Source organism: Poecilia mexicana, unplaced genomic scaffold (assembly GCF_051168715.1).
Source record: "Poecilia mexicana isolate PSO_F unplaced genomic scaffold, ASM5116871v1 scaffold_18, whole genome shotgun sequence".
In the NCBI taxonomy this organism is placed as follows: Eukaryota; Metazoa; Chordata; class Actinopteri; order Cyprinodontiformes; family Poeciliidae; genus Poecilia; species Poecilia mexicana.
This window is the reverse complement of record NW_028263387.1, coordinates 27,085,936-27,109,034: the sequence shown is the minus strand read 5'-3', so window position 1 is coordinate 27,109,034 and position 23,099 is coordinate 27,085,936. Positions and strand designations below refer to the sequence as shown.

The window sequence follows — 23,099 nt, the reverse complement described above, 5'->3', positions numbered from 1 at the left end:
TGTTTGCAACTGGTAACTTCTACTAATTTAGTTTTCTATTTTTGGAAGTTTATTTAAGTTTAGATCCAAAATCTGTAGTTAATTTGTATATTTGAATTGATTAGATTATGTTGGTAATTGGTTAGACCCTCCCATTAATTTGAGTAATTAAAACACACTGGGTGCTGAGTGGAGCCATTGTTTGGTGTGTGGATGGGAGGTTTTTTGTAAATGATTTTTATACCACTTTCACTTTCGCTTTTCACTTTTCATTTTTTTTGTAGTTGAAACGTCATATTAAGTTTACTTTCATTTTTGACTAAGTTGTAGGACATTTTTGGTAATTATTTTGTCGCTATTTTTACAAGAAATAAATAATATATTTTTTCAAACAAATTAAGTCGGAAGTGCGTTCTAATCAGAAACCACCTGTCAACACCCACGGCCTTTGTTGGAGTATTGTTTTTTGGAAACTAGAAGGCCGCGACATTTAAGTCAAAAAATCATTTTTTGGACTATCTTTGGAACATTTGGATATTGGAAAAGCTTGGAAGATTGGATGATCGCACTTGGGCGACTGAAACTTCATGGAATGGACTTGGAGAAGACGCACAAAGTTCGTGAGTAACTGCGATACCTTTTTGGAGAAAGCAGAGAGAGCTGCAAATTTAAAAGTTTGTTTTGGACAATTATCTTTTGGATTTAGAGAAACGAAATTTGTGTTGAAAATGGATGAAGGATTTCAAAAGGAAATGGAACTCTTTAATTAAAAGGCGCAGAGCCAAACTCGGCGTTCTGACAAGAAAAAGAAATGACATTCATGCTTTATGCTGGAGAATCAAAACCCTCCATAGATGAGCATATGAAAACTTTTAATAATTATTTAGCAGAATTTATGGACTTGCAATCTTCAGTTCAAAAACTTCTGAACGATGATGAAAAAGAAACCGATCACGGCGATTGGTATGAACCAAAGTTGATCCGTTTTAAAGAGTTCTTGGATGAGATCGAAGTTTGGATGAATGGCGATCATGATGCACAGAAGAGCGAAGTATGTTCAGCGTTTGATGTTGAATCAAAGACGGCATCTCATGACCGTGACGTTGAGCCGGATGACAGCGTCTCACAGACTGCGCAACAAACGATCAGCAAAAACTTTGAAAGGCTATCTGGGTCCGCAGCTAAACCAGCCAGCAAGACGGCCAGCACGGCGGCCAGTATAGTGAGTAAAGCTTCTAGTGCTCGGAGTTCGAGTTCCCGTGCTGCTTCAATGGCGCTGATGGAAGCCGAGGTGGAAAGAGCCGCTCTGAAAGCGGAGGCGGATGCGCTGCAAGAAAAACATGCGCTTGAGCTGGAAGAACTCCAGTTAAAAGCAAGAAAAGAAGCATTGGCTTTGAGAACCAAGCTGGTGAAGGCGGATGCAAAGATGAAAATCTACAACTCTGCGCAAGAACCGAAAAGTTTCAGCGTTGACGTCGCAAGCCAGGAAACATCAGGTTCCACAGCATCTACTGAGTTAATACCCGCTGCTACAGCTGAAAAGGCTCCAAGAACACAGAAGCGATCGGCAACTCTTGCACCTTTGCCAATGCCTCACGAGACATCTATTAATGAAACATTAAAAGTGAAACCGGAAGGGGAAAGCCCAAGACAAATGTCTCGGGTTGATGTTCATAGTAGTGCTTTAACAGAGATCATGAAGAAGCGGAATGAAATCACTGAGATGCTTGTGTAGCCGGGGCATATTGTTTCCCCTGAATGTGTGCTGCTGCGCCCTCTTCCTCTTGCCCATATATGGAAGATGCTGTGACAGAGCGCAGCTGGCTTGTTAGGGAGACAGGTAATCAGCATTTGCATTTTTTGACTTTATATGCGGATGATGGTCTTATTTGGAAACGGGGAAGAAATATAAAATTTATAAATTACAAAATGCAAGAAGCGTTAGGTAAAGTAGAAGATTGGGCGCTAGAGTGGGGATTTCGAATTTCAAGTTCAAAATCTAAATTTGTTAACTTCACTAAGAGGAAGGTAGGTGCTAATATAAAATTAAAAATGTATGATAAGGAAGTAGAAAGGGTAGATAAATTCAAATATTTAGGTTTATGGTTCGATAAGACGCTTACATGGAAAATACATATTAGTAAAATAATAGAGAGAAGTAAAAAAATATTAAATATCATGAAGTGTTTAAGAGGCAAAGAATGGGGAGCAGGTAGGAAAACTTTGAAAATATTATATATTGGACTTATTAGATCGGTAATAGATTATGGATGTGTGGTATATAATTCTGCCTCAGGTAACTTATTAAAAGAAATAGATAAAATACAGTATCAAGCGCTAAGAATTTGCTGTGGGGCAATGAAGACGACACCAGTGTTAGCACTACAGGTAGAAATGGGGGAAATGCCATTGGAGTTAAGGAGGAAACAATTAGGAGTAGGGTTTTGGGCAAACGTAAAAGGGCATAAAAAAAAGTTATCCTATAAATAATATATTACAACCATGCCAAGAAAGTGTTAAGAATGTAAATGTAAATAGTTTTTGGATGGATAATAAATAAAGAAATAAAGGAAATAGGATTAAATCAATGTTTAATTAGCCCGGTGGTGGATTTTTCATGTAATCCGCCTTGGATACAAAAAGAGATGAAAGTTGATTTAACATTGTTGGAAGAAGGAAGACAAACGGTAGAAGGAGAGGTGGAAAGATACGTAAGAAGGGTATATGGAGAATACTTACAAATATACACAGATGCATCAAAAATGGTAAATGATAGAGTAGGGATAGCATTTATAATTCCAGATTTAAACATTATGGAAAATAAAAGATTAACGGATAGTTTGAATGTATACACAGGAGAGTTACTGGCTATTTCAATGGCGTTAAAATGGAGTGAGGAATTAAGCGAAAAGAAAGTGTTAATTTGTTCTGATTCAAGTAGTGCATTAATAAGTATTATGGAACAAGAGTCGGAAGCAAGACAAGACATTCTGATAGATATAAATAAATCAATACATAAAATGGGAAAAAATGGATCTACTGTTAAATTTATTTGGATTCCGGCTCATACCGGAATAGTTGGAAATGAATTAGCAGATACATTTGCAAAGAGTGCGAGTAAGAGAAATGAAGTTGAACTGGAAGTTAAGTATAGTAAAAATGAGATAAGGAGTATATGTAAAATATATTACAAGAAGAAGTGGCAGAAACAATGGGAGGGTGAAAAGAAGGCAAGGTTTTATTATAATATTCAAAAAAAAGTGGGGGAGTGTAGAAAAGAAAATAGGAATAAACAAGAGGAAGATATTATATCTAGGTTAAGATTTGGACATGTAGGGTTAAATAGTACTTTGAAAATAATAAACATAGTACGGGGTTATGTAATTTTTGTGGAAAGTTGGAAACAGTTATACATATTTTTATGGAATGTAATAAATATAATCTAGAAAGAGAGGAATTAGTAGAAGAGTTAAATAGGAATAAAGTTAAATTAAATATTAGAGATCTGCTACAAAAATCATCTGGAGATGTGGTTTTTAATTCCGTGTTTAGGTTTCTTAGAAAAACAGGTCTAATAGGGAGATTATAGGGATTAGACATCTGGTTCATACTCCAGTCCAGAAGGTGGCGGTAATGCACCTGAAAGTTGTTTGCCAACCGCCATAAAACAAAAAGAAGAAGATGATGATGATGATGATGATGATCAGATGCAGGCTGAGAACTTGTGCACAGGTATGTTTAACATCAATTGTGGAGTGAGTTTAGAATTTGTCTGATTCCGCCACTGATTGTTGTAGGAAACGCACTTTAGAGTGACGTCAAGAGCAACATTTGCTGGTTTCACTTTAGAGAAGGTAAGGGCCGTTTCTTATGATTTATCTGGCTGGTTAATGTTCTTGTCTAACTTGATTTCTTTTGTGTGTAGGTTGGCCTGCTACTGTTTCAGTTCTTGATTTGTTTTGATTTCAATTTTTCTTTTGTTTCAGTTATTTTTAGATGTTTATTGTTGATTAAAAATAACTTTTCTTTTATGGGGGTTTGTTTTGAGAAAGGGACTTTCTATGTAGCCTGCTGACTTGTTTTAAACTGGGACCTATGCTGTCCCTGGGTCCTAGGCTGTTTTATTTATACTGAGGAGACTAGTGGAAGGGGAGTTTCTTTTTTTTCTTTTTCCTTTGTATTCACTAGGGGTTTTTGTGTGAGTGTGCTTTTGTTGGGGAACACTTAGGTGTATTTAGTTGTATTTTTGTTTTCTTACTCCTCTCCCAAACAGTCAAATTTTTATCTAGTTTTAATTATTTTTCAGCTTTAAGGATCCCAGGGCCAGCATAGACTTCCACCTTTAGTGTGGTCATTTGGTATAATAAAAATAAATTGACTATTATTGCACATGAAACATTTGTGAATTCAATAAACTGTAATCTGCAGCAGTGCCTCTGTCCATTTTTACAAACTTATCTGAGTGATCTGGTAAGAAGAGGATCTAAAGCTGAACCCAAGGTCACACTTGTAAAACAGCAAAGACTGTCACTCCTGCCATCTGTAGAAATCCCTGTTTTTAGTGGTGATCCTTTGCATTTTAGATCCTTTCTTAAGGCTTTTGAGCAAGGAATAGAAACTAAGACAGACAACATGCAGGACAGGCTTTATTACTTGGAACAGTTTACCTCAGGTCAGCAATGAACTTTAGTGAGAAGTTGTATGCACATGAGTCCAGAAACTGCTTATGTAGAAGCCAAAAAACAGCTTGAGTGGAACTTTGGTAACAGAGCAAAAATAACATCTGCATTTATAGACAAAGCTCTGAATTGGTCACTTTTAAAGTCTGATGATGCCACTGCTTTAAGAGCTTATACATTATTTCTAAGAAGTTGTTTCAACACAATGGATGAAGCTGGGTTTATTGATGAGCTTGAAAACTCAACCAATATGAGGATTCTTGTTTCAAAGTTGCCTTTTAGACTCTGTGACAAATGGCGACTTATTGTGGTTGACATAGCAGAAAAATACGATCGTAGAGCAAAGTTTAAAGATCATCTTGATTTTTTTTTTTTTGGAAAAACAAACAAAAGCTGCATTAGCTCTGATCACATTAGTACTAAGTAGCTGATTGATGTGATTCTTTACTGCTTCATAGTCTGACGGTGGTATACGCCGGTAATGCTGCTTTACAGGAGTCTCATCAATGAGGGGTATATTATGACTATTTGTACACCCCAAGTCACCATCATTTTCTGCAAAAACAGATGAATAATCCCTAAGACTGGTCCTCAGCTGACCCTGATGTGTGCTGGGTAGTTGGGAAAGGTCAATGGCCTCAATTTGGTCCTGCACAGTTCAGACTACAGCCTGAGAGGACACCTTAGCTGTATATGAGGGCTCTTCTGTAACACCAGCAGGCAGACTGATAACATTAACATGATGCAGAGTACCAACTACAGTATGTGGGTAAAGCAAGATGTCTGTAGAGCCTACATTAACAACCGGTATGTAGGCTGTGCCTCGCACCACACGGACAAGAGCAGGAGAGGCAAGCAAACCCCCAGGCAGACCTGACTCAGGAAGCTCAAATAGTACAGCCTGTGACAGCCGATCAGTGCATGTAGCAGCCACCAGCTTCATAACCCCACCTGGAACTCTACATGCTGCCCGATCCCGCACCTTTACCTTCCCCACACAGTCTGATGCATCCTGCAAGCTTGCTTGATGACACTTTTGCAATGCAGGCCAGATTTCATGTGGAGCCTGTAGGACATTGTCTCGATTAAACAACCCTGCACCATGCTGCACAACAAGCTCATGATAGCATTTTTTGGATTACATTCATGCCTAAAACACCTGGTGTGGGAGGCACTTTGCCAGGAGGATCTTTTACAATTAAAACCCCACAGTTTGGGATATCTTTGCCACAAAGTTCAACACTAAGCTCTATGTAGCCAAGGTAGGGGATATTTAACCCATTTGCTGCCTTAAGCTGCAACCAGTGACAAGGGCATAAACCATCAGGGCCCCCAGACCTAAAATGATCCTTAAAGAAACTTTCTGTAAGGGTTGACACCATAGAACCAGTGTCAATTAGACAGGGCACCCAAACACCTCCCAAACACACATCTAAATGAGGACACGATGCAACAAGCTCTGGTGTTTCCCTACCATTACATGGTGCTGCGACTGAGCCAATAGTGACCCCACCTGAACTGCGGCTCAACAATTCAGTGGGAACTAGTTTTCTGAGACCGCAGAGTTATGAGGCAAGGAACTAGAGGGCTGTTGGGAGCCTTGAGAGTGAAAACGTGAAGGGACACGTACACCGTCACATTCCCTAGCATAATGACCTGGCTGTTAGCACCGTCTACAGACTATAGAGACATTATGAGGGGGACGACTGTTGATGAGTTTGACTGAGAGGCAACGCTCTGAGTAAGTTGATTTAACTGCTCTTGTTGACGTGCCAACATATCACGCAGTGCCCTTAATTCTGACCCCTGATCCCTTGGACTAATCTGAGCATGCTTTGGACAGCATACTGAAATCCAAGTGATGGAACTGAAAGACTCCAGGCCCTACTACCACCGGATGAGCCCTCTCGTTCCCACCTAATAGCTTCAGCACTGACATCAAGTAAGGTAGCTTCAGGTTTCTCCCGTACAAACTGTTTCAATGCACGCCGCAGTGGACCATCTAGAACATGCTCCACAAACTGATCCCTCAACAATACATCAGCATTAACCATGTTAATGGGTGCAAAGGCTTTAACCTTCTCCATTAATCCCATTAGTGCAAGTGAAAATTCTTGAAGGGTTTCATCCTCCTGCTGTTTTCTAGAAAAGAAAGCCTCTTGCAACGAGACATAGGAATCAGTACAACCATATACCTCTTTTAGCACTCTTATAATGCAATCTGGATCAGTCCGTTCAGCACTAGAGCGGAACCTGAGTTCCTCTCGCGCCTCACCCTCTAAATGATCATACAAATAAAAAGCCTGATCAACAGGTGATAAGTGACGTGCCCTCATACAGACCTCAGCCTCCTCCAACCAGTCATTTAACCCTATACCTGATCTTCCCCTGAACATCGGACATTTCCTGTCACGAGGCACAAACGCCAACCTCTCTGACACAAGGGGACCCGGGGCGGGTAAAGCACTCTGAGATGTGCTTGAAGTAGAAGGGGCAGTAGAAGTACCTGGGGCAGAGCGTGACTGTTCCTGACGCAATCTTTAATATAAAATATTAAAGGTTACGATGACCAACAACGCCACCTGGGATAAATCCAGGAAAATATAATGTAGTAAGTACACAGGTAAGTTCTACTGGAAATGAGGAGACAAGATTCAGAAAGTTCTACAAAATTTATTAAACTTCAAAATATCTTTAATTTCCAATAATCTGAAATTGAATGGTTAAAACAGTGAATGCATTTGACAAGATAATAAAATGTCCAAATTTCAAAGGAAACTGAGGCTTACCGATGGGGGAAGTAGTGAGGGAAGGGGCAACATTCAGTGCAGAAAAAGGGGACCACCCTGGACACTACAAAAACACGGCAAACAAAGAAAGAAAAAGGTGCTCCAACAAAACACACAAGACAAGACACCGCCACCAGGGGTCACCACCGCCACCACAGAAGCCTCAGTCCCTAAAAGACGGACAAGAAAATGAAACAATACAAGTAAAACAGTGATACAATAGCCCTACAATGTTGTACTTTATCCCCAGGGAAAGTGCAGATTAGTATTTTAAAACAATTTATAAGTAGGCAAAACAGCAGCGAGTGTCACTCCAGGTGCAATGCTGATGAGTTAGAAAGCTAAAAAGAATAGAGCAAATTATTAATACAACTGCTAACAAAAACAACTTGCAGCAGCTGCTTACCTGTGACCTGATAAATGACTGCACAGCCAAATAATCAGATCCCCAATTCCGCCTAGATGCAGTGCAACTGTAAGAAAACGCTATGTGAAGGTTTTGTTTACATGGGGTAGACGTTACTTAGCCACGCTAAGCCCTTACCTTCCTGTCAGCAAATGAATGACGGGACAGATCGGTCCAGATATTGGAGGTGCAGCAAAGGAGGCCAAAACGGTGCAAACAAAGGAAGCAGATTCGGTTGACGTCACGACGCAAGCAGCCTCATGACAGGTGAAGGCTTGCTTATATGCAGCAGCTGAAATTGGCCTTAAAGTGGCAGCGCACCATTTATGCTGCTACAGTCGCAAACAAAGAAGTTGCTAACTAGACACTGTGGAAATAAAATGTGTAATGATCAGGACAACAAAATGGATGTTCGGCTTACAATTGATGATCTCTTCAAGGCTGAAGAAGCCATAGTGAGCTTTGTGCAAAGAAAACATTTTGGTGATGAAATAGCTGCCCTGAGCTCTGGTGCAGTGAAGAAGTCAAGTCATCCGTACAAGCTTGATCCTGTTGTTACTGATGGTGTGTTGAGATTGGGTGGCAGACTGAACAAAGCAACATTACCTGAAGAAACAAAATATCCTTCAATATTGCCTAAAGAAAGCCACGTTTCAAAGCTCATTCTTCAACATATCCATGAAAAGGTTGGACACAGAGGAAGAAATCACATGCTTTCTACTCTTTGACGACAGTACTGGATCCCTCATGCTAATTCAGCAGCTAGAAAAATAATCAGAGACTGTGTGGTGTGTCAAAGACAACGACAAAAGCCAGGTTTGTTCAAGAAAGAGGACCTGTACATTCGGAGACGTTGGAGGCAAGCCCAATACATTGTGGACCTGTTCTGGAAACGGTGGGTGAAAGAATATCTTCCTTTGTCGCAAGAGCGACGGAAATGGAACAAGACTCACAGAAACTTTGCCATTGATGATGTGGTGCTTGTTGTCGACGAGGCTGCACCGAGAAATTCTTGGCCTATTGGACGCGTCACAGAAACCATGGCAGATGCAAGTGGATTAGTTCGACGCGTTCGAGTCAAGACAAGAACAAATGAGCTGGAGAAGCCGATCAACAAGATATGTCTCCTGCTGGAGGCTGTATAGAGACAACAATAAATGTTTGTCTCCAACTGAGCTAAGTTCTGGAACCTCTGGCTCTACGTTTACACTGATACTCATTTACTGACATGCTGAACATCACATTCTGCTACATAAACCTTTTTATACATACACAGACCATGCACATGGACAAGAGAATAACTTGGAAGTCATGGAACATTGACTGTTTTTCTTTTACATTTTTCTAAAACGAATGGACCACAAAAAATATATATATGTGAACTACTGCATAAATTGATGTTTAAATGAATTTTTATTGATGCAGAAACATTGAAGAGCTAAAAATCTGCTAATGTTAATATTGATCTTGTATTTGGTAATGGCCTCGTATGTAGATATTATAATTCTAAAGATATTATAAAAGAATTAGGGGCCGGGATATGGTGGCCATTTATGTAATGTTTGCAATTGGTAACTTCTACTAATTTAGTTTTCTATTTTTGGGAGTGTAGAATTTATTTAAGTTTAGATCCAAAATCTGTAGTTAATTTGTATATTTGAATTGATTAGATTATGTTGGTAATTGGTTAGACCCTCCCATTAATTTGAGTAATTAAAACACACTGGGTGCTGAGTGGAGCGATTGTTTGGTGTGTGGATGGGAGGTTTTTTGTAAATGATTTTTATACCACTTTCACTTTCGCTTTTCACTTTTCATTTTTCATTTTTTTGTACTTGAAACGTCATATTAAGTTTACTTTCATTTTTGACTAAGTTGTAGGACATTTTTGGTAATATTTTGTCGCTATTTTTACAATAAATATATTTTTTCAAACAAATTAAGTCGGAAGTGCGTTCAAATCAAAAACCACCTGTTAACACCCAAGGCCTTTGTTGGAATATTGTTTTTTGGAAACGAGAAGGCTGCGACATTACTTGTTAAGCAACATACATTTTTTAAAATTTATTATAAAGATAAAAATAAATGCTTTCATTAATCTATAAATATCCACTATGTTCCCTTCAGTTCCCTGTATTCCTTTGAATCCATTTCTGTCCTTATTCTTCTCAATCTCTCCCTTTCAGGCTCATATATTCTACAATTCATCAATGCATGTGCTACATTTTCTCTCTCCACATCCTTCACATTTATTATTTTTCCTCCCAGTTAGACATGTCATTTAAATAGGTATGACCAACTCTTAACCTCTTCATTATTATATATTAATTTCTGTTTCTCTCACTAGTATTAGCAACACTGACTTTTTTATTTCATATAAACTCCTTCCTTTGTCTTCATTCCACCTATTTCTTTACGCTTTGTGGCACCACAAGGGTATGAATTTTGATACTCGGCACCTCAAAGCAGGGCAACCAGAAGGTGTCAATAACGCTACTTTGGGAATTGCACCCAAGGAAACAGATCACCAGTAAGGCACTTAAGGTTCATCACCAATGAGAACAAGACTTTATTCCACAAAAAATGCACTGTATTGTTCCATATTTTAAAAGACAATTAAAATTTAAGGAACCACAATGGGAAGGGAAGTGAACAGCACTGAGGCTACCAGCAGGGGGAGGGCAGTCCAAATGTGGGGAACTGGTTACTAAAGCAAATTAATAAATCCAAATAAATCACCCCAAACACTTGTGAACAGACTCTCAATCATGAAGAAATCCCAACACCGGTCACTCGCACAGCACACAGGTCCAGTCCCTCTGGAAGCCCCCCACCGCCTTCAGCTCTCAGCCTGGAGACAAAAGGGTGGGGTTAAACAAAGCAAAATACAAAAAAAAAAAAAAAAGACAAACACTACAATTCAGACATGGAAATGAGGTTACCCCTAACCTCAGACATAACCAGTAATTAAAAATCAATACTTTAACTGAGTAATCTAAAATAATCTAAATAATAATAAATAATCTAAAGTAATCTAAACGAACCCAAAGCTGCTACCCTCACGGAACCATACAATGATCCAAAATAAACAAATTTAAACAAAAGCACAAAACTAAGAAACCAAACTGAAAATTTAGGAAACAAAGCAGAAAATAAAACAAAGCAGCAGGGTCTCCAGTGAGCTGCAGCAGCTTTATGTCTGAAATTAAGTTACAGATTAGTAAGCAATTTTAGAAAATGGTATAAGGTAGAGGAATCCATTGTCTACCAGAGCTGGATAACTCCACCCCGACCAGAGAGCCCCTTCTGGCCCAACAGTTGGAGGATCAGCTTACCAGTACTTTCTATATATAAGTAGTTGTAATTTCTGTCCCATTGAACTGCATGAGTGCGATAGAACAATACATACCTGTTTTATGTTGCTTAAACTGAACTGGGGAGGATAAATTACAGCCACACCCAGTACCAAGCAGGAGACTTCAGTCAGTTTCTAAATTTAAACAATTTGATTTAACCAACTGAAATTGCAGAGGAGAAACATTACTTACTGATGTTACAGACACGGCACAGGACTTCCAGAGCTCTGATCGCTCTGCTGCTACATTTAACGATTCCAACGCTGAAGTGTTATGTCCTCCAACGTGCATAGGAACACTTGTCTTAAGTTAAGTCAAGTATCAGACACTGCTGATAATGCAGTGTCTGCTATAAAGGTAACATGATTTCAGTGTGCTCCTAAACTCTTAAACATGTTCCATTTTTGGGTAATCTAAATGTCTCCATGTATATCTTTTTCTTTAATTATTCTTCATTTCATAGCTGGTTGAAGGTGCTCTACAAAAGATTCTGCAAGACTGTGTGTTGGAGCTATTTTTCTTTATCAATTTGAATTTTGTTACTTTATTCTTAAATTTCTGTTTTTGTATTATTTACAGTTTATTTGTAGGTTAATTATTGTTGACTTTATTTTTTGTTTTATTTTTCTTATTTATTTATTTTCTAAATTTAGACGGGAAGTAATGTGGGTCAGTCCACTTCCTATAAGTGCAGGGGCCTGGTGAAGGACCAGCAGGCATTTGGGTTTGGGGCCGATGGTTTTTACCAGAGTAAGAGAGGTAGCATGAGAACAGAGGAAAGTTTGATCTCTGTAATTGTTTTCAAAAAAGAGGAAAATAAATAATCAAGAAACAATCAACAAGTTTGGACATTGAACCTTCTTTTGCCTGCATTGAGAAACTTGACCCCAGTGCCTTCATAGTGCCTTGGTGGAACTTTTATTGGATGTTTGGTTTGACAAACAATCGCCACTACAGTGTGGAACAACAGAAACCCTCACATGATGACATAAGAAGACAAGTGGTGAACCTACTGATGGCTCACGGGATTGATAAAAATAGGTAAGTGTATTTTTACACTTCTAAATCTATGTTAAAAAGTCCCAATTTTTTCACTAAAATGAAATCTCCTGTTAGGCATCTTCCTGCTAAATGAATCAGAGAGGAGTACCTGAGGATGGTGACATCTCCTTCCAAAACCACCTGAAGTCTCCAGGAATCAGTGCATGGGATGCAGTCGAGAGACTTGCTGTCTTTTATAAGGTAATTGAAATAAAAGTATGTGTAGTAATTTATCACTTTGCTGTTATAGACATTACGTTCAACAGGTGATTAAATGGCAGCTTTGAGTATGTCTGGGAAAACATTCATTTATTTTATTGGTTTGTATGAATCCTTAAAGTTTTATATGGTTGTAGCCATATGTCTGGTTTCTTATGTTTGGTGGATGTATTCCTTAATTTTAGTCATGCTGCAGTTGAGAGGAAAATCTCAGGGACCAACAGGGTCTGCAGCCATACCTCCTTGTTGTTTGGTGTCAGCAGAGCAAGATTGACATCCTCTACATCAGAGGTTCCCAAACTGTGGGGCGCGCCGTGTCATTGCAGGGGGGGGCGTGGGAAGCCGTCTGGATGAAAAAAAAACATGAACACTGTATGCGCTGGGTTTTTACCTTAGAATGGCCAACTCTCTGTTATTCCTATGTCAGTTTGATACAGTAGAGGCTTCCTCACTTCCCATATCTGTGTCCTCTGTCACTTTTATCAGCAGTTAAAACTGTTTAATCCGTTGTTAACATGTTGTAACCTGTTTTTCCGAGCCGCCTGTAAACGCAACATGAGCGCTACGACGCTCGCGCTGGGTTTCCACCTGTGAAGGAGACCTGCTGCTGCTGGGCGGAGCTACGTAGGTTTGTGTTAGAATCACAGCAGCAAACCAGCAAAACGCAAAGAACTTTTCACAGTTTTTCCCTCCAAACTAACCGACTGAGTTGAGTAAAGCTGCTGGATGCAGGTAATGTTAGCTAAAAGATGACTAGCTAATGTTAGCTAAAAGATGACTAGCTAGTATCAATACAGAGCCTTAAGCTTAACAAGTACCTTGTAGGCTACCGATGTTGGTGTCTATTTTCAGCTATGTACATTCATTTTGCCCCCAACAAAGTCGATGCCCCCTCCCCCCTCACACGCGTCGTTTTAACCAGACAGCCATTTGTAATCCATAGGGGGGCGCGGGAAATGTTTGGAAACCACTGGGGGGGCGCAGAAGAAAAAGTTTGGGAACCACTGCTCTACATCATCATGGATAAGTGACTCATCCCATGCCAAGCAAACTGCTTTCTTGCAGCATTTGATGAGTTATTCAAAAGACATTTTGTGTTATGTCTTTTATGACTCTGCATTAATGAATTTTTATACATTTTTGCATTGTATAACATTGATGTTGGCAACATGAAGGAATCACCTAGAGTGGGGGACTTGAGAGTGTTGAGAACGAGAGTCTCAATCGATGAATCATAATTTGTATTGACACACGGAGCATAAAATCAGCCAAGAAAAACATTCAGACTTTACTTATTTTATTAACTTTCAGCGCTGAAAGGAGACACTTTACCATTACATCCGAGAAGAGTTTCTAAAAAGTCTGTGCAGCATCTGAGGAGAAGGAGGAGGGCAGCTGATTATATGAACTGAAGACACTCCCTGAAATCACACCATGTCTCTGTGGCCTGATAAGTTTCTGTTTCTCGTGAGAAATGGACCTTGGTGTCTAACAGAATCAAAAATGTAACTCTGTACTATGGGCCCTTTGTCTAACAGCGTGTGACTCTTTCTCGGCCTGGTAAAGCATCTCAACACATAATAGTAATCATAATGATTTAACTAATTTACTAATCTCAACACCCCCTGTTGGGCTCTAAAAGAGCCCAAAAAGGAGAAGACAAACCCTAGAGTAGACACTGTCCCTTCCGGAAAACATCCCCCGAGGCTTTTACAGATCTTGACATACATTTCATCATTTCAGTCATTGTTGTCTTTCATTCATGTCATTTCATCTCATTTCATTTCATTTCAATTTTGGGGGTAAAAACGGACAGGGCACCCCTATGCCTCTTAGGCGGTGGATCGAAACCACAATGTCCCTCTTACAGTCTAATGAAGAACATGTAAAGAAATAAAATTGTTAAAGGATGTTAGAGTTAAAATTAGGAAAAGGAAATTCAACCATCCATGGCATGACTTTTTTTTTTTTTTTGTTTTTTGTAGAAGAAAATATTTTCCTGCAGACTTGTGAGAGCTTCATCATCTGTAATTACACATCAATCATAAAGTCGGACCATTACATTTTCTGGAACCAAATATTATTATTACCTTTATGTTGCTTGTTATTTATTTATTATTTCTTTTTGTTACCTCAGGTCAACGTCACGCCATAGAAGGGTAATGAACTATTAAAGAACAAAGTCTGAAATTTTTTGTGTTAGTTTTTATATATTTTTGTAATCCAAGTTAAAAAGAATAAATGTTAATTTTATGAAAATATAAAATGGGTGAAGTGTTAGGAGGATATAATTTTCATCTTTAAAGTAAAAAAGTATTAAAATTATATTCACTAAGTTGTTAGAGTTAACCAAAATGTAAATTGAATAGAATGTTAGGATTATATTTCAAAACTTAATAAAATTCAAAAATGAATAAAGTGTTAGGTTAATATTTTAAAATGAATAAAATGTAAAATGAATAAAAAGTAGATATTACTTAAAACTTAATAAAGTAAAATTAGAAATGTTAAGGTACTATCCTTTAAAGTCAGTGAAGCGATAATGAGTGATGCGTAAAACAATGTGTTAGTTTTTTAAAAACCAAACTTATTGAAATTTCACTGTAATATTTAAAAGTTAATGAACTACAGAAAGGATGCAATGTTAAACAAAATGAAATGGTAAGAAAAGCTTAGAAGTCTGAGTATTGAAAGGCACAGAACAATGAACACATTCATAAAGCAGCAAACCAATAAAATAAATCAGGATCAAGGGCAGCACAGTCAAAATATACTGATATGAATTAACTGTGATGAGGAAACAAGTAAAGATGCTCTCTAAGGAAAATGCAATAATAGTAATAAAATCTAATCATATTAGTCTCTCTATAGCGAGACCTGCTACGTCAAATCAGTTTCTGCTTGTGTCCAGATGTTGAGCCGGCGCAGCTCGATAGGAAACCCCGACAGGCCCAGGAGGCTTCAGTGGCGTTTCAGCTTTAACTCGGTCCACCAATCGTGGAAGGCGCCCACAGTCTCACACCCCGACCCAGAAAGGATTGGACTTCATTCTGCAACAGAAAAAACACAACAAAAAGCGAAATCAATGGATTATATAAAGAACATTAAAGTGAATGAAAAAATGTTGTTTTGTCACTAGATACTAGTACTGCCCTTAAACTATAGAAAGCTGGAGGTCCACGGTCGTCTTTCGGTTCTGGGAAACCATCTGATAGGCAGGTGGGTTCTATCGGTACCGCTGCTCTTCTCTGTGTTGGAAATGATGCACTGAGCAGCCGAGGACCTCAGGCAGGGAACAGCAGCATTCACAGGTGATGAGGAGAGCAAGGAAGGTTCTTTAAGATTCTGCATCATCTAATTAGTAAACATAATGTTCTTTTTTTTATTTAAAGGCTTCTCCTTGAAGCTGAAGATCAAGTTGTTTTTTCTTACTAAGCCAATAGAGCATCAATATATCAGTAACATCTGTTATTTAAGTTCTCCTCTTAATAATAGCTAAAGAAATGTTTAAAGTCAGTAACACCCTGTACATTTCAACCTTCAAAAATAACATTGTTTGTTTTAAGTGTTGGCATATTCATAGGATCAGACAAAATCAGAAACCAAACAAAAAATCATGTAAAAGATCAGATTATGAAATAAATGTACAAAACTGCCCACAGTCATGTTTTGTCAAAGAAATATCATTTGAAATGTATATAAGATTATCCCTAATAGAAACTTTACCAGAAATCTTAAACCATATATAAATCTTTTGCTTTTGTTATTTTAATGAGATTCAATCAAATAGTCCTCATTTAATAAGAAGTAACCCTCTACACTAAAGGCTTGTAAAATATCATCAATAGTGTGAAAAGTTTATGATCCGTGTTGAATTAAGATCCCTTGTATTATATTCCATTCATGTAATAAAAGACAACCCTATTTTGTCTCAGACCAAAAACTGTAAATTATGATTATTAGAAATGTTTAGGCATTGGATCAACAATTACACATAGGACTAGATTCTTTTTTTATTCTGTCAATCTGTTGACCCCCTTTAATCAGTTCCATCATTGCTAATTTGTAAATCCCAATTTAGACCAATTTTTTTTATGTGAATCCTCATATTTTCTTCCCATTTTAAACCCTCAAAGAATGATTAGCCTGATTTTTTACAAGAATAAAGTTAACAAAGTTAACCCTGTCACTCCATATTTAACTGACTTATTTTATTCTCATCATGATTTTAAATCCCATAAGTTCAACAATTTTAACCTTTGAACAATTTGTTCTCTGGAATCCCTTCTATAGAATGTTTACTTAACTGAACTACACTCCTTTGTAGTGTTTATCATATTCATCAATGTTTTTGGCAGTTTTGGGGAGAAATTTGATACAACTAGATTTATTAAATGATATAATGTTCAGGTTAGACCTTTCTGCATGACTTGGTTAAACAAATAATTTTGAATTATAGCAAGAGAGAAGCAGCAATCAAATAATTTAAAATCTTGACATCATTGTTAATTTTCATGTATTCAATTCAGAATATTCAGTATTAGTTTAGAAACTCATTTGAGTAATTAAAACATTTGTGAATTTTGATTTAACCTCTTTTATATTTTGCTGAAGCCCAAAACTGAAAAATTTCTCAATATATTAGATTAACTCAGAATTTGCTTGAATAGAGTGATTCCATGCATCGCATGAGAAACTGTCCATCTGTGTGAAAATTTCCACAGCGTTGGGAGGTGCCATCAGGAAATGCAACAGTTAGTCCATCAGCGGAACACAACACTGTAGCTCCCATTTTTATCAGTAAGTCTCTTCCTAATAGATTAACTGGAGTTGTGGGAGAACTCACGAAGGAGTGTTTCATGTGCTGATTACCCAATGTGAAGGACAAAGGCGTAGTGAATGGCAGACTCTGTTCAGTCCCTGAGAACCCTGTTAAAGATACTGTTCGTGATGCCAGACAAAGAGGGGGGGCAGAGTTCAGTGTGGAATGTGTGGCGCCGGTGTCGACCAGGAAGTCTGTGTTCCTCCCCTCCACCGTGGCTAACTCAGAATTAGCTTGAATAGAGTAATTCCATGCATCTCCCCCTGTTTCTGTATTGAAACACTGTTTAGTGTTTCGGTACAGAAACTCCTAAGAAACCTACGCAAATCATTTAGCCCAAATTGGGTTTCATTGCTAACTGTAACAGTTGGATGTAATTTAACCAGGGTGTTTACACCTCAGTGAAAGAATTTAACAGTTGATTGAAAATATGTGCAGTAAACCCATAATTTGGTTGAGTAATTTTCCAAAGAGTAGATTTTCCTAAGATTTGAAATGGATTCCAAATAAACTTAAATCATAACTTGAAATAATAGTCTTTATATTTGTAGCCACTGTAATTTGAACCAACTAGAACTTAGACTATCCTTTTTTGTATTTGAAGTGTGGTCGGATGTGCTTTTGTAAATCAGGAAATTAACAATTTTACCGACTTTTATCCTGTTTCAATTGTTGTCCTGGTGGAGGAGAGAAACATATTAACCAGATGTTGGACAATCAGAGTTATAATCATTCAGGCAAACAATATTTCTGTAAACTGCAGAGAGTTCTAACACCCTGCTGCACCGTTAAACTTATCCTGGGGGTCAAATAGCAGAGGTCAGAGTGCAAAGGCAGTAGATAATGAATTTGCTGTAAATAAACTTAAGGTGAGAAAAAGTGACATCACACAATTCGAAAATTCTAGAAAAATCATTAAGAGCTACAAAGTTTTGTTGGCAGCCATTTTGTCTCCAACCTGTAGACTGAGGGAAATCCCAGGACCAACCATGGCAACAAACAGGACCGCCTCTGAGTCTCAGTCCAACTTTACATGTGATGTTCCATTTGCCCCATCAGAATCTGTCCAGGGCAGCATTCAGTCCCGCTGTGCAGAAAAATCTGGACAAAGTATGTGGCCCCCCTTGTGTGGGAGAGGGAGATACGGCAGATGAATCATTGTTTTCAAACCTCCGTCTCACGTCGGGCAGAAGCTGTTGGTCTTTTCTGCCATAGGAGACCCTCAGAAATGACGCCTGGGCCTCGTCCTTTAGCCAGGTGTTTCCTCAGAGATCACAGTCAGACATCCAATGCGAGATCCTGCAAGCTGCAATCCGCCTTCAGGTGACAACAGGAAAAATCAACCCAGCCTCACTGACCTCTGTAGAAGCTGTAAGAATCGTCCAGTCGGTCCTTGCTCTCAGACAGCAGTCCAGCAGAAGATGGCACAATTCATGTGTAGAAAGTGCAAATGTCCAAGTCAGCGTGGCTGGGAACAGCAGAGGCCTGACGCCGGGGCATTACCTCCTCACACGGCCCTGAACCCATAAAACCCGGCCCCTACAGTCCGTCAGACCACAGGAAGCAGAACTGCTAGAGTAAAACACAAAGTAAATTAAGAAAATAAAAGTGTATGCCACCTTTTGCTCACATAATTATAAATTAAATGTCTTTTCTTTAGCTTGTGACGTAGATGAAGAGTTGGCTCTTTATTTTGTTTCCTCTTTTTTGTTTCAGCCAGGCTCAGGGTCACTGGAGCTGCTCAGATAAGGGCCACTGCCTCTGTCTCTGAGCTCCAAAGAGAAATAGAAATGCGTTAAGATGATTCATCCTCAGATGTTTCAGAATCAACCGATTATGGAATCAACTCCTATCAAAAATTAAACTCTAAGAAATTATTAAATGTAAACAAAATTTAGTATTTCAGCTACATACACTTTTCAGAAATTGGTTATTCAAATGCATATGTAAAATAATTAATTTAATAGTGTCCAATTCTACACAAAAGCATCCTTGTGAAATCGCCACGCTTTAAGACAACTAGTTAAATTTCCTTAATAATTTAGGTCAAAAAGAAAACTGTAATCAAATATTCTTATACCATTAATGAACATGTTACCATTATCCTGATATTTTTCAAAACTGCTGAGTGTTGTATTTATGTATGGTTAAAAAATTGTTCACATTGTATCTGAATTTTTGCCCGTGTCCTCTTAAGGGGCTCCGTAGAATTTTATAGTATTCTTGACCAAAGTTTTCTCAATGATAACAATTACATCCAACTGTAACTTTATACAATTAAAATTAGAGGTGATGCAGGAAATTCATGAATATTTAAATAAACATGGCATAGATATTGATTGAAGCTATTCAATTTTAAATTACCGATTTCAATTTAGTAAGGGCTTCTATACGACTCTGTATTTCAGTCATGCAGGAAGGCCCTGTAAGAGCTCATTAAATAATGTCAAATGAATAAATTCATAATTAACCATATCTATAAACCGACTAGGAATTAGAGTCTATTTCTTCTCTGCCCCCTGTTGATATAATTTAAAAATTTGAAAGCAATTTTGCATGTTACTATTCTCCAAAACTAAAATATTCCAGGGTGTCACAAGTTTTCCAAAACTTCTGTCTAGAATTGAAAGTAGACTAAGAGATGTTCTAAATGTAAAGATTTATCAGAAATGTTTTATGTTTATAATTTATCATTTCCCCCTTTTGTTTTCTTATGTAAATAGAAAACAAACAAAATATTGTTCAGACTCTTTTTTTTTTTTTTTTTACATATGTCTAAAATGTCCAACTGAAACTGTACTGCAAAGGCCAAAAGTTTCATTATTTTAAAGAGTTCAGATCAGAATTTGGATTGCTTTCCTAAAAAGCAGTGTCAATGTTTATTTTGGATTGACAAAAGAAAAATTTATCAATTTAGGCAGAGGAGCAAAAGATGTAGACAAAAATTATGCAGTACTGTAAGATGTCTTTGCGTTTCAAATCAAATGTTTTGTTGGACTTGAATTTATGTATCAATTCACTCAAAATTTAAGGCGCACAAATGTTGTGAGCCATTTGTTGTCCAATCAGTTTGTTTTTACATAATCAATTATTATCATATCCACTTTAAAAGTTTCATCATGTCCAATTTGTGCCTTTCTACCAAGACACACATGTGTTTCGAAATCAAGAGTTAGTTCAGTTAGTAAATTAGTTGGTTAGTTGTTAGAAAAAATAAAAACAATAATATTAATATTAATAAAAATGAAAAGAAAAGAAAACATGTCAAACTAAATGAAGCAGTCTTGTAATAAATGCTGTCTGGTCTTAAACCAAAGCTGAAATGTGATTACTCCTTTTCCAACATTCTCATTTTGAAGTAAGGTAACCGAATTATTTACTGTAGATTTAGAATCATAAATTGTCTTTGAGACAAGAATATTTTGTAATGAGCCTTAATTGAATCTGGAGCTGTTTCATAATCACCTTTTAAATCAAACACATACTCATATTTATTTACCAATTCTGTTCCCTCTTTAGACATTTTAAGGTGACCAAGTTTCACATAAAAAGAAATCCTGTTATGATAAGATAATGAGAGAGACAAATATTGATTAATCCATGATAAAGTTCAAGTCTGGTATAAACCTCATTTTTAAAGTTTCATTAAGTTCAAATTTTAACCCATCAACAGCTAAGCAAAAATTTCTAGAATTTCAACATATTAGATGTCACTTTATTTTGTTTACAATTTTACCTGTTATGTAATTTCATTCATCCTTCATACAGTTCATTTTACCACATGTGAATTTAGTGAATTGTGCAGGATTAGTTTAGTTTCAATAAGTTTTCCCTTAGTGTAATTTATTGCTTCCAGCCAATATTTCCCCAAAGGCTGTCTAACAGGTCGCCTCCTTTCTGCACCAGGTATTCTAGCCCCCTTTTTTTTTTTTCTTTAGTTTTTCTCTTTCTCCCTTATTTTCATATTCACCATGCTTTGACGAATAGGTTATTAATGCTTCTATTTGCTCACCGAGCCCAATCCATGGCCCGATGCCCCACTTTGGATCATATTTTTCCTTTTCAAATTCACCCTCCATTTGTTTAGGTTCAAAATTTAGGTTCAAAAATCACCTCTTCTCTCTTTTCTCCTTTTTTTCTTTTTTTTTTTTTTAGCAGTTTTGCTCGCACGGCGGCGAGGAAATCAAACACAGCAGACAAAGTCAAAAACCTCCCACAGATTATAATTTCCCAATTTTGACCATGGTTTTAAAACACATTGCAATAAACATAAAATAGTACATTTAAATACATAACGTCTGCTCAGCGGCAGAAGCTTACACACACAGCTGACAGACACACACACAGCTGACAGATACACAGAAATGGATCCACGCTTTTCAGCTCCTATGATGTCCTCTTTTATCACTTATTTTCTTCACTTATTTACTTCACTTATTTACTCTACAGAGGAACAGATCGCGATCAACCTTTATCTTATTCTCTTATCTCTTTATTCTCTTGTCTCATCTTTTTTCCTATGGTGGACCCCTCTCAACACTTTTGTGTTTCTTGAGCAAGTCACAGATTGGCTAACGCGTTCTTTTTAGGGGGCAGAACTCCCCAAGGATAAAACCGACAAAACCTCGCCTTTACCTTCCCCGCGTCCGGGAAAAGCCGGGGACGGCGACCTCCGACTGCAACCAGCCAATCGACCTTTTACTTTGACTATTAACTATTTAACTAACTTTAACCTTACTCCTATGAATAACTCGAAAGCCTTTAGACAAACAAATCAAAAGCAGTACGAACAACAGCTGACAACGAACAATGGCTGACATTTTAGACAACTGAGTGACAAGCAGACAAACCTGGGAAACAGTACAGACAACGGCTGATATCTGAAATTTATACAGACCTGAGAAACAGTACAGTGGTGTACATTAAAGAACAAGTGTCCTTACCTTTCATGTGGGCCCTACACCAGAGTACTGTTCCGGAAAGTCTGCGCCTAAACGTCCAGTCCAATCTCTGCTCATGTGTCAACACAAAACCATCCTCTGCTACCAACTGTTGAGAATGAGAGTCTCAATCGATGAATCATAATTTGTATTGACACACGGAGCATAAAATCAGCCAAGAAAAACATTCAGACTTTACTTATTTTATTAACTTTCAGCGCTGAAAGGAGACGCTTTACCATTACATCCGAGAAGAGTTTCTAAAAAGTCTGTGCAGCATCTGAGGAGAAAGAGGAGGGCAGCTGATTATATGGACTGAAGACACTCCCTGAAATCACACCATGTCTCTGTGGCCTGATAAGTTTCTGTTTCTCGTGAGAAATGGACCTTAGTGTCTAACAGAATCAAAAATGTAACTCTTTAAATGGGCCCTTTGTCTAACAGCGTGTGACTCTTTCTCGGCCTGGTAAAGCATCTCAACACATAATAGTAATCATAATGATTTAACTAATTTAACTAATCTCAACAAGAGCAAGACAAGTGATATATTTTTAGTTAACAATCACTTTTTCCTTTGTTACCTAAACAGCTATTTACAGAGACCTTTGTTCATTTTTATGCTTTCAGGGTTTTTTATAGTTAAAGATATCTTGTGAAAATCAAAGATCTAAAATTTTATAAGCCTTTTGATATTCAAAACTCATATGGAATGCTAATGAGTGTTTAACTGTACAACAGTTTAAAATGTTGGAAACACAGCTGCAAAAATAAAACAATTGTTTAAAATGTATTTATTTGTTTTAGGGCTGAAATGATTCCTCGAATGATTCGAGTACCTCGATTACTAAAATTCCTCGAGGAAAATTTA

At 37.6% G+C, this 23,099-nt stretch overlaps 1 long non-coding RNA gene across 1 annotated transcript; it reads left to right on the top strand.

The window, feature by feature from the left end:
* The first annotated feature begins 41 nt into the window (after positions 1 to 41).
* On the top strand, positions 42 to 4,406 carry LOC148154405 (uncharacterized). The gene is made up of 2 exons (XR_015766126.1): positions 42 to 3,711; positions 3,777 to 4,406. It is a non-coding gene; the product is annotated as an uncharacterized LOC148154405 (long non-coding RNA).
* The last annotated feature ends 18,693 nt before the right edge of the window (positions 4,407 to 23,099 follow it).